The sequence below is a fragment of the Chenopodium album genome, chromosome 2, assembly GCF_948465745.1.
Source record: "Chenopodium album chromosome 2, dcCheAlbu1.1, whole genome shotgun sequence".
In the NCBI taxonomy this organism is placed as follows: domain Eukaryota; kingdom Viridiplantae; phylum Streptophyta; class Magnoliopsida; order Caryophyllales; family Amaranthaceae; genus Chenopodium; species Chenopodium album.
In genome coordinates, this window is record NC_137835.1 from 23584238 (window position 1) to 23595424 (window position 11187).

At 34.7% G+C, this 11187-nt stretch overlaps 1 long non-coding RNA gene across 1 annotated transcript; it reads left to right on the forward strand.

Moving 5' to 3' along the window:
* Positions 1–8648: 8648 nt before the first annotated feature.
* On the forward strand, positions 8649–10752 carry LOC145584535 (uncharacterized). Its single transcript, XR_014100363.1, has 3 exons — positions 8649–8713; positions 8795–8896; positions 10519–10752. It is a non-coding gene; the product is annotated as an uncharacterized LOC145584535 (long non-coding RNA).
* Positions 10753–11187: the final 435 nt, after the last annotated feature.

Below are 11187 nucleotides of genomic sequence, written 5' to 3' on the forward strand. Positions count from 1 at the left end.
ATGGAATACCATTAGTTAAAATAATGCAATACTTCTCCCTGCACTGGGAACTTCTACGTGCATTATTTTTGACTGTTTGGTGGATTGTCTAAAGTGAGGTTGAAATGTATTGGTATTTTTTTGAATATGTCTTGCAAAAGATTTGGCATCTATGGAGGGATTTTCTTTATAAAATTGCTAATTATTTTGTTTATTCAAATGATTTTAGATTAGGAATGTAATGTAGATTCACTAGATTGCATGTTTATAGTTTTATATGGAAGGTTGGCCTATTTGACTAGTACAATACAACTTGCAAAATTAGTACAGATTTAAGTTTGCTTGTAGCTCAAGTAGTCAACCTATGGTTATCCATGTTTTCGGTCTTTTCACTTCCACATTGAAATGAACAAATAGAGGACATAAGAGATTAAGGGATGCCCTCAAGTGGTTGGGGGTTCGATACTCATTCCCCCATTTCTGTGATAGTATCTTTTTGTCAATAAAATAATAATAATAAGTTGTTACTTATTATGATATTTAAATTACTCATTTCTCATGAAACTATCTCACTATATAGTTTATCAATAAGGTTAATCCTTTAAAATGAGTAAAAAAACGAATCACAATACGATGAAAAGGTATTTGTATTATCAACATAAAACTTATCTCATGTCTTACATTATAATGTTAGTTGTTCAATTTAATGTTACTCTAAAATTGATTAAAAGTTACCCAATAATTATTTGATATGATATACATACATTAATATCGTTAAACATCCGAGAGTGAGGGGTAGCTCAAGTTGATAGAACTTCCCTCTCTATATATATGTATTATTATATGTATTCTTAAACATCCGTTGAACACAAAATTTAATGGAGAAAATATTAACTCTTTTAATCACTATAAGAGGAACAAAAGTTTAAAAGTTCATATTTCAAATAACTTTTGAATGTTATCAAAATAAAAACCTTTACAAAATTGTTATCTTACCCTAAGTTTAAAAGTCTTACTACAGTGATATTCCTTGACATTTGTTTGGAAATGGAAACTTACTTCTATTTAATTTGATATTTTGATTTTGGTGGGAAATGGGAGTGACTTGAATCAGATGTTTCAGGAGCAGTTCGGTCCTTAGCTCCCTCAACTCCATTAAAGCAGCACCTTCCTCATTTCAAGATGGTGATTTGATTCGGCTTAAATCTGACAATTTGGTATGAGTAATTAATTGTTTTGTAGCTTGTTTTTTTTGTTTAATTAGTACATTGCATTGAGAGTTTCTTTCTTATGATTTTTGTTTAATTTTCTTCCAATTTTCTGCCAGTTCAAATGTGTTAATATTTATTATGCATTATATTTTCATATGCCTAGATACCCGTTCAAGATTTACTCATTAGGAGTAAATCTTGAATAGTCCCCGTTTGGGACTGTTCTTGGAACTATATTCTCACTAAGGATGTAAATGGTTGCTTGTTTTTCGGAAGTAAAGGTAATTTTGTGTTAGCATTCTCTAATGTGTTCTCGGGGTACATATGTAATTAAGAAATTAATTACATCGTGTACTTTGAGAACCATAGGGAAATGCTGCCGAAATTTCCTTAGGGCCGAAAAATGGTCAACCATTTGCTAGTGAGAATACACTTCCAAGGATGGGTTAGGTTGGAGCGATAAGGACCTTTGGAATCATGCATTTGGAATGTGTTGATATGTGATGTTGAATATAATTTTTTTCTTGGGTTTTAATCATACATTTTTAGAAATGGACCGTCATTGGATGTATAGTTGTTCTCGAACCACACCTGAATACTTAGCCGGGGTCAACGAGTTCTGTAGAATCGCAGTGCAACACCAATGGAGTACACTCGTTGAACAAAGGCTAACCAAAGCAAGACCTATTTTCTGCCCTTGTCAGGATTGTAACAATGTGAAGAGGTGGGAAGACATTAAGAAAATAGAGGACCATTTGATTATTCGTGGGTTTATGCCAGACTACCGTATTTGGTATTGGCATGCTGAAAAATTTCCTCTCGCGGATAATTCTTCTATTAACGACAATGAAGCTGATGAGAGAGAGCCGAATGGTTTTGATGATAATGAAGTGGGTTTTAATGATGATGTTGAGGAAGACAGGATAGAAGAGATGATAGACGGGTTAGGCGATCATGTTAATGAAGATTCTCATATATATGAGAATGTGTCAAAACCAGCTGAGACACCGTTGTATCCTGGTTGTTCTAAGTATTCCAAGCTTTCTGGGATTTAAACTTTATATAACTTGAAAGCGAAGAGCGGGTGGACCAACACTAGTTTCACTTTGTTGTTGGAAACCCTCTCTGATATGTTTCCAGAAGGAAATGACATTCCTAAGTCGACTTACTATGCGAAGAAGTTGATGTGTCCATTGGGTTTAGAGTACACCAAGATCCATGCATGTCCTAATGATTGTGTGCTATATCGAAAGGAGAATGCAAAATTGGATGCTTGCCTAAAGTGTGGTGTGTCACGATACAAGCGAGAGGGCTTAAATAAGGATCCCTTGAAGTGGTCACCAGCTAAGGTAGTATGGTATCTTCCTATAATAACAAGGTTGAAGCGCCTGTTCTCAATTAAGGATGAAGCAAAGAAGTTGGTTTGGCATGTATATGAGAGGAAGAAGGATGGGTTGATCAGACACCCAGCTGATTCGTTGCAATGGAAACACATTGACAAGACATTTCCAGAATTCGGGAAGGAGCCGAGGAACATAAGACTAGCATTAAGTACGGATGGGATGAATCCATTTAGCACTCTTAGTAGTCAACATAGTACATGGCTTGTTCTTCTGTCAATATACAATCTACCTCCTTGGTTGTGCATGAAGCGCAAGTACATCATGTTATCACTTCTAATCCCATGTCCTAAACAACCTGGTCTTTAGATAGATGTTTATTTGGAGCCCCTTATTGACGATTTGAAATTGTTGTGGGATGAAGGTGTTGTGACATTTGATGCTCTTTCGGGTACAAATTTCAGATTAAGAGCCATGGTGTTTTGTACTATTAATGACTTTCCTGCATATGGAAATTTGTCAGGGTACAAAGTTAGAGGACAAAAACCATGCCCTATTTGTGAGGATGACATGCAAATTAAACGCTTGAAGCATTGGGGGAAGAATATGTACATGCATACCAGACGATCACTTCGTCGAAATCACCCATACAGGAAGATGAGACAACAATTCGACGGGCATGTTGAGAAGGGAGTGAGTCGTGAGCCATTGACAGGAATTGAAGTGTATGAGAAAATTAAAAATGTTAAGACAATCTTCGGTAAGATGCACAGAGAGATACCGAAGAAGGGTGTGTTGTGGAAAAAAGTTTCTAAGTTGTGCGATCTGCCTTATTGGAAGCACTTGTCGGTTCGACATTGTCTTGATGTTATGCACATTGAAAAAAATGTTTGTGAGGCACTAATTGGGACTTTGTTGAATATCAAAGGAAAGACAAAGGATGGTGTTAATGTGCGTAGAGACATGAAGGAAGCCAAAATTCGACCTAAGTTATGGGCGGCGGAAAATGAAGCAACGAAAAAAGCATTTTTGCCCCATGCGTGTTATACATTGTCTAGAGAAGAAAAAAGGATCTTTTATGAGTGTTTGAAAGGAATCAAGGTGCCGACAGGGTATTCATCGAACTTAAGGCGTTTTGTTTCTACTACCGATAAGAAAGTTGTTGGTATGAAGTCCCATGATTGTCATGTGATGATGCAAGTGTTCATGCCAATTGCACTCCGAGGCCTTTTGCCAAAACATGTTAGGCATGCTATTGTGAAGCTTTGCTTGTTTTTCAATGCAATTTGCAGTAAGGTGATAGATCCAAAAACACTCGACGATATGGAATATGATATTGTTGAAACATTATGCAAATTCGAGATGTATTTTCCTCCTTCCTTTTTTGACATAATGACTCACCTTGTTATGCACTTGCCTCGTGAGATAAAGGAGTGCGGTCCTGTATTTATGCGTTGGATGTACCCTTATGAGAGGCAAATGGGTACTTTGGCAGATAAGGCAAAGAACAGAGCAAATCCTGAAGGGAGCATCGTGAAAGGGTTCATAGCAGAGGAAGTAGGGAGCTATTGCTCAGTGTTTTTAGCTAAGGCTAAAGAAATTGGGATTCCGACTTCTCGTCACGAGGGAAGACTTCAAGGAAAGGGTACAGTAGGTCGGAAATTGGTTAAACCTCCACTTGATCGATATAAGATAGCCCACCGATTTGTGCTACAAAACCTATCTGCAGTTCATCCATATATTGAAAAACATCTTCATGAGTTGAAAATTCACAATCCCAGGATCTGCTCCTATGCGTTGATGCAGGAGCATAATCGCCACTTTGTTGAGTAGTTTGAAGGCTAAGTGAAGCTTGAATTGAGTAGAGATGAGAATGTTTCTGAAATGATCAAGTGGCTTTCACGAGGTCCACAACCACTTGTATATACTTATGAGGGTTACGATATCAATGGATTTACTTTTGCCACTTGTCGTCAAGATGAAAAAAGTGTGCAACAAAATAGTGGTGTTGTCGTGGTTGCATCTTCTACTGATTACTCAAGTTCTAGGGATACAAGGCCAGTTGAAGCTACACAAGCATATTACGGTGTCATTCAAGAAATCTGGGAGTTGGATTATGTTGATTTCACAATTCCTTTATTTCGTTGCACATGGGCTGATAACCGTCGTGGTATGAAAACCAATGAGTTATTTGGATTCACCTTGGTTGACTCTAGTCGTTATACTGATGGTGAAGAGCCTTTTGTATTAGCCTCACAATCGAAACAAGTATTCTACATCAAGGATAATATAGATCCGCAATGGCGTGTTGTGGTTGAAGGCAATAGAAAAATTGTGGGTGTGGAAGATGTTGTGGATGAAGAAGAGTATGACCAATTTGATGACATCCCGCCTATAACAATGAGAGTGCAACCTCTACAAGAAGGGGAAGATATTGTTGGTGATGTAGAGTATGATCGTGAGGAAGGGTTAGTGGTTCCTATACCTACAACCAAGGTTTGTGTTATTGTATTCCTTTAACAATAGTATTTTTTGCAATTAATATTGAATTTATTAAATTGGTATATATCTAAATCATTAATTTCTTTATTGTATAGTATTTACATTAATATGATTTTATTGTTATGATTTTGATTCTATTATTGTTAATTTCATTCTTTGTGTAGGTGTAGGCATACTACAATGGAAGAAAACAGAGATGATCATGATGGACAGGAACAATCTGGTGACATGGATGCCTCCACTTCCCAAGTAAAATCTTCTACAAAAAAGGGACGAGGCCTGTCCAAATCAGTCCAAACAATTACACCCATGTTCCTCAAATTTGATGAGTTTGACATGCCTATTGGAAAGTGGAAATCTGCTTATGGGAAGCAAATTAGTAATTGTGCTCAAAGAGTTAACATTAATGTGAAGGGATATCCGAAGTATGATAAAGTTCAAAAGCAAAACTTGTGGGAGGAGAGTAAGGTAATTATGATATAAATATGGCTTATTGCTCTAAATTTAACGATACTTATAATTAATTATGAATATTAACATTCTCTAATTTTGTAGCGGAAGTTCCACATTGATGATCCCAAGGGTAGTAAAGAGAAGAAGTTCCACGAAGCTGTTGGTGCTAGATTTAGGAAGCACAAGTCTTGGTTAGTTTCACAATTCATTACTAAGGAAACTGCACCTCCGCCTGACTCACCAAGTGCAAACATTAAGCCCTGGGCGCTTTATGAAGGTTACATCACAGAAGAGCAATGGAAAGAGTTTGAGACATATTGCAATACAGATGAATTTAAGGTGTGTAAGATATTATGAAAGTATTTTTAACATATATACTTTATTTCAACTACAATACTACTTACAATAGCTTTCCATTTTGTAATAGGCTCTGAGTGAAAAAGGTAAGGAAAATGCAAAGAATAATAAGCATCGCCACCATCTAGGCTCCAAGAGTTATGAGAGGGCTCGAGTTGATTAGAGTAAGACCAAAAGAATTCCAGCAGAATCTTCAATCTCAAGCACCACAGAGTCCACAACAAGCTGTGTAATGAGTGTAAAGCTTAAAAATCGGTCTCTTTATTGGATTTTGGCCCGTCAAACTCATAATGCAGATGGATTGTGGGCTATAGACCCGAAGAATGCCGAAACCCAGCAAATAGCAAATGCTATTGTAAGTGTTGTTCTAAGTAACCAAGTAAAGTTTTTTTTTCAGTTACTTGTTTATACTTTTGAGCTGATAAGTAGTGATCAGGCCTTTTCTGTTTATTGCTCATTTCCTGCATTTTTTAATGGGAGGCCTTTTCTGTTTATTGCTCATTTCCTGCTTCCTGCGTTGTTTAATGGGATTTGCTAAAATTGAGGCCTTTTTGTTAATATGTATTACATTCAGCACCAACGAATAATTGGTAGAGCCAAATATTGAGGCACTCCATATTGCATGTGGGCAGGTTCATGACCAGGTGTTTGTGTAATTTAGTTGCTATACGTTGTTTCCTAGTACCGTCACGAGATTAAAAATTAAATTTGATCTTATATTTCTTGCCTTCAATTTTTGTTTTTGGAAATTTTAAGGCGTGTATGGTTATGGCTTTCATGTGTGCTGCACTGCTACTATATGGCTATATAAGGATCTCATCAATTATATAAAAAATGTATCCTTTTGGCTAGAAATATTACAAAAATTTTAATGCATCTTTTTTGGTTTATAAATGGCATCTCCGTCTGGAATGAGTAATGAATGGAAGACACAACTGTTACAAGATTTTTTTTTTTTTTAAATCATGTTAAATCCTTGAACTTTAAAGTTATAGAAACGTGACAATTACTTTTAGATGGTGGGAGTATCATTTTTTTTACCAAAATCTTCTTTGTACATGCACAAAAGGAAGACTAAGATGTAGATGGAATTATATTTTGAAGTTGAGTTGAATTACTTAAATAGGATTTGCTGAACTAGTTGATAAATAAAGATTATAGCTTTAGGGAGAAGTTCTTCAGCTTTAAAATTGCTGTCTCTTTTAGTTATGCAATTATTACCTTGTCTTCAAGTTGCTGAACTAGAGGATCGAAGAGAGGTTAGAACAACGGGTGGCAATGGAGGTGAAAGCTTATCTCGCCAATTTACTACCACAGATGACCGGTGACGTGGAGGCATTTCAAGGAATGAAAGTGATGACGAACATGGAGGCAACACAAAGCCCTCGTGTAATAGAGGTATATGTCTTTAACTAATACTAAAGATATGACTTTACATGGTTAACATGTATAATATTGATCGAGTTTTTTGTAATATGTAGGTAGCCACTAAATGTCGCCTAGCATTGAAAGATGAGTACAATCAAAATTTAGTGGTTGTGGCAGATGGAACGGTATATCCTGTTACCGGTGATGTTACGCACAACCTGAAGATGTTACCTGATCATTACAGGGTTAGTGTGGACAACCCTTATCCCGACTGTGTCCTCCTCGATATACCGGTACCGTCTCCCGATGGTGTGACTAAGTTGGGAAAAGCCAAGTCTTCCTTTGTACTATGGCCCATAGGCATGGTTTTTTTTGAAGAAGAGGTATATTCTCCTACTATTAACATTAAATCCCATCACTTTTGTATACTTTATCTAGAATAATATTCACCTATTTGTAAAGGTTTCACCATCGCCCAAAAAGAAGCATAGATCTCGCCAAAGCAAAGAAGGGGACGATAGTTGTGGTGTGAAATCAAGGCAATCTACCATCAAACCCACAAAATTCCTACCATTTGAAGATAAAATTGTCGATACTTTTGGCGAGGGGTGTGAGTTGTTGTATTGGTTAATGAATTCTGATGATGCAAAGTATGATACAACATCGGTACTTTTAAAGGCCTCAATGTTTAATTTTGATAGCGACAAACAGATTTGGGTAACCGCTACCGATGTACGTGAATTTCTAAGAGGATCGTGAGCTAATGTTTCATTGAATTGATTCATGTTTATATCATGTAAGTTACTTAATCTTCCTTTACTTTGGTTCTTATATTCACTATAGTAATATTTTTAATGCTATAATGCTGAATTTTTTGTTTTCTATGTCTTTATCATGTAGGTATTTAGTAGACAACTTCATCGACCTTTTCAACAGGACTGAGATCACATTCTTTTGTCCTCAACTCATTTCTGAATCTTCAATTGAGAATGATTACCTTGAAACTTATACATATGTGAAGAATACATTTTTGCATGAAGTAAGAAAGACGGGTAAACGTTGCAAATTCATCGTGGCTCCATATGTCGCAAGGTTCGAAATATGTTTTTTTATATTGCCACTAAACTTAATCATATAAATGATATGTTTTTCACCAATTTTCCAATACTCTAACTTGTGTTTTTCTCTTAAATGATGTAGTGGTCATTGGGTTCTTGTGGTGGTCGATCTACAATTAGGTTTAGCTTATGAGTTTGACTCTATGAAGCTACCTAAAGAAAATCCCCGAAAATTTAAAATTGCCGAGATTATGATGACGTGAGCCACAACCTTGAAATTATGCCCTAGTTTCTATATCATTTTTGTATGTAGTGTTGTAGATTATTTTGTTCTAAGTGTCAGAATATATATTATTTTTGTAGGGATTATAAAGTAAATCGGGCGAATCTCACAGGGAGTGAATTGAAATCACAAAGGCAAAAATTGAAATTCATACAAATGGAGGTAAATACATTACTCACCCCATATTGTTATACATTGTTCACTTTGAAAACAAAATTTTTAACTATTTGTTATATATACTAGTGTGCTCAACAACAAGGAGGCGTTGAATGTGGCTACTACATTATGAGATACATGTATGAGATTGTTACTTCTCACTTGGAGTGCAAAGGTGTCTTAGAAGAGGTTAGTAGTTTTTTTTTGCAAATTTTGAAACCTTTTTAGCTCTATACGCTCCCAAGAGTAAGATAATGGTCAATTGTTATTGATTTCAATTCATGAAAACCAAAATATAAGGTAATTAAGGATGTTTAGTGTTATATTGTGTTAATTTGAACCAATACATGAAAGATAGGAAAGGTAAAAGTCCCTTAGGCAATTTTGAAGCCTTTTTGGCTCTATACGCGCCTAAAAGTGAGTAAATGGTCAATTTTCATTGGTTTCAATTCATAGAAACCAAAATATAAGGTAATTAAGGATGTTTAGTATTATAATGTGTTAATTTTAACAAATACTTGAAAGATGGGAAAGGTAGAAGTCCCTTAGACAATTTTGAAGCGTTTTTGGCTCGTTATGCTCCCAAGAGTGAGATAGTGGTCAATTTTCATTGATTTCAATTCATAAAAACCAAAATATAAGGTAATTAAGGATGTTATGTGTTTTATTGTGTTAATTTGAACAAATACTTGAAAGATGGGAAAGGTAGAAGTCCCTTAGGCAATTTTGAAGCGTTTTTGGCTCTATACGCTCTCAAGAGTGAGATAATGGTCAATTTTCATTGATTTCAATTAATAGAAACCAAAATATAAGGTTATTAAGGATTTTTAGTGTTATATTGTGTTAATTCACCAATAAATGAAAGATTGGAAAGGTAGAAGTCCCTTAGGCAATTTTGAAGCCTTTTTGGCTCTATACGCTCCTAGAAGTGAGTAAATGGTTACTTTTCATTGATTTCAATTCATAGAAACCAAAAAATAAGGTAATTAAGGATTTTTAGTATTATATTGTGTTAATTTGAACAAATACTTGAAAGATGGGAAAGGTAGAAGGCCATTAGGCAGTTTTGAAGCGTTTTTGGCTCTATACGCTCCCAAGAGTGAGATAGTGGTCAATTTTCATTGATTTCAATTCATAGAAATTAAAAAATAAGATAATTAAGGATGTTATGTGTTACATTGTGTTAATTTGAACCAATACTTGAAAGATGGGAAAAATAGAAGTCCTTTAGCACAATTTTGGAGCCTTTTTTGCTCTATACGCTCCCAAAAGTGAGTAAATGGTTACTTTTCATTGATTTCAATTCATAGAAACCAAAAAATAAGGTAATTAAGGATTTTTAGTATTATATTGTGTTAATTTGAACAAATACTTGAAAGATGGGAAAGGTAGAAGGCCCTTAGGCAGTTTTGAAGCGTTTTTGGCTCTATACGCTCCCAAGAGTGAGATAGTGGTCAATTTTCATTGATTTCAATTCATAGAAATTAAAAAATAAGATAATTAAGGATGTTATATGTTACATTGTGTTAATTTGAACCAATACTTGAAAGATGGGAAAGATAGAAGTCCTTTAGCACAATTTTGAAGCCTTTTTTGCTCTATACGCTCCCAAAAGTGAGTAAATGTTAACTTTTTATTGATTTCAACTCATAGAAATCAAAATATAAGTCAATAAAGGATGTTATGTGTTTTGTTTCTATATTATGAGTTTTATTTCTATAATTTGGTTCATCACATTTATTCTAATGATTGTTTTTAATATGGATTGTTTTTATTTTGTAACCTCTTTCATATGTTTTTTTTTTCAATAGGATTTTTGTCCAAGGACCGCCCCGTATGATGTTGACGAGTTGAATGTGGTTCGAGAACAATGGGCGCAATACTTTAGAAGTAAATATTTATTGAATGCTTAACTATTAGCTTAGGTAGAACAACGTAATATTTTTAGTGTTGTTGTATATGTTGGATAAATTTATACAAGTTTTTATTTGTAATGTGTTACTACTTCAGTTTTTATATTACGTCGTATTAATTTTTACGAAAGATTGTTCGGTATAATTGCTTTTTACAGGAACATGTATATTATAACAGGTTTTAATTAATATATATTAATTATATATAAATACATGCTGTCGAAATTAAATAAAATGAAAATTTAATTTAATAATTATTTGTAACGGGCAGCAAAATTGTCAGTTACAAATAACCAGTTATTCGTAACGGGCACTTTTGTTGCCCGTTACAAATAAGTGTTAAATTATATACAATCAAACTCTATTCGTAACGGACATTTAAGATGTTAGTTACGAATAATCACTTATTCGTAACGGGCGTTTTATGTGCCCGTTACGAATAAGGACTTATTTTAATACAAAAAAAATTTATTCGTAACTGACATTTAAGATGTCCGTTACGAATAACCCATTATTCGTAACGGACATCTGAAATGTCAGTTACGAATAATGAGTTATTCGTAACGG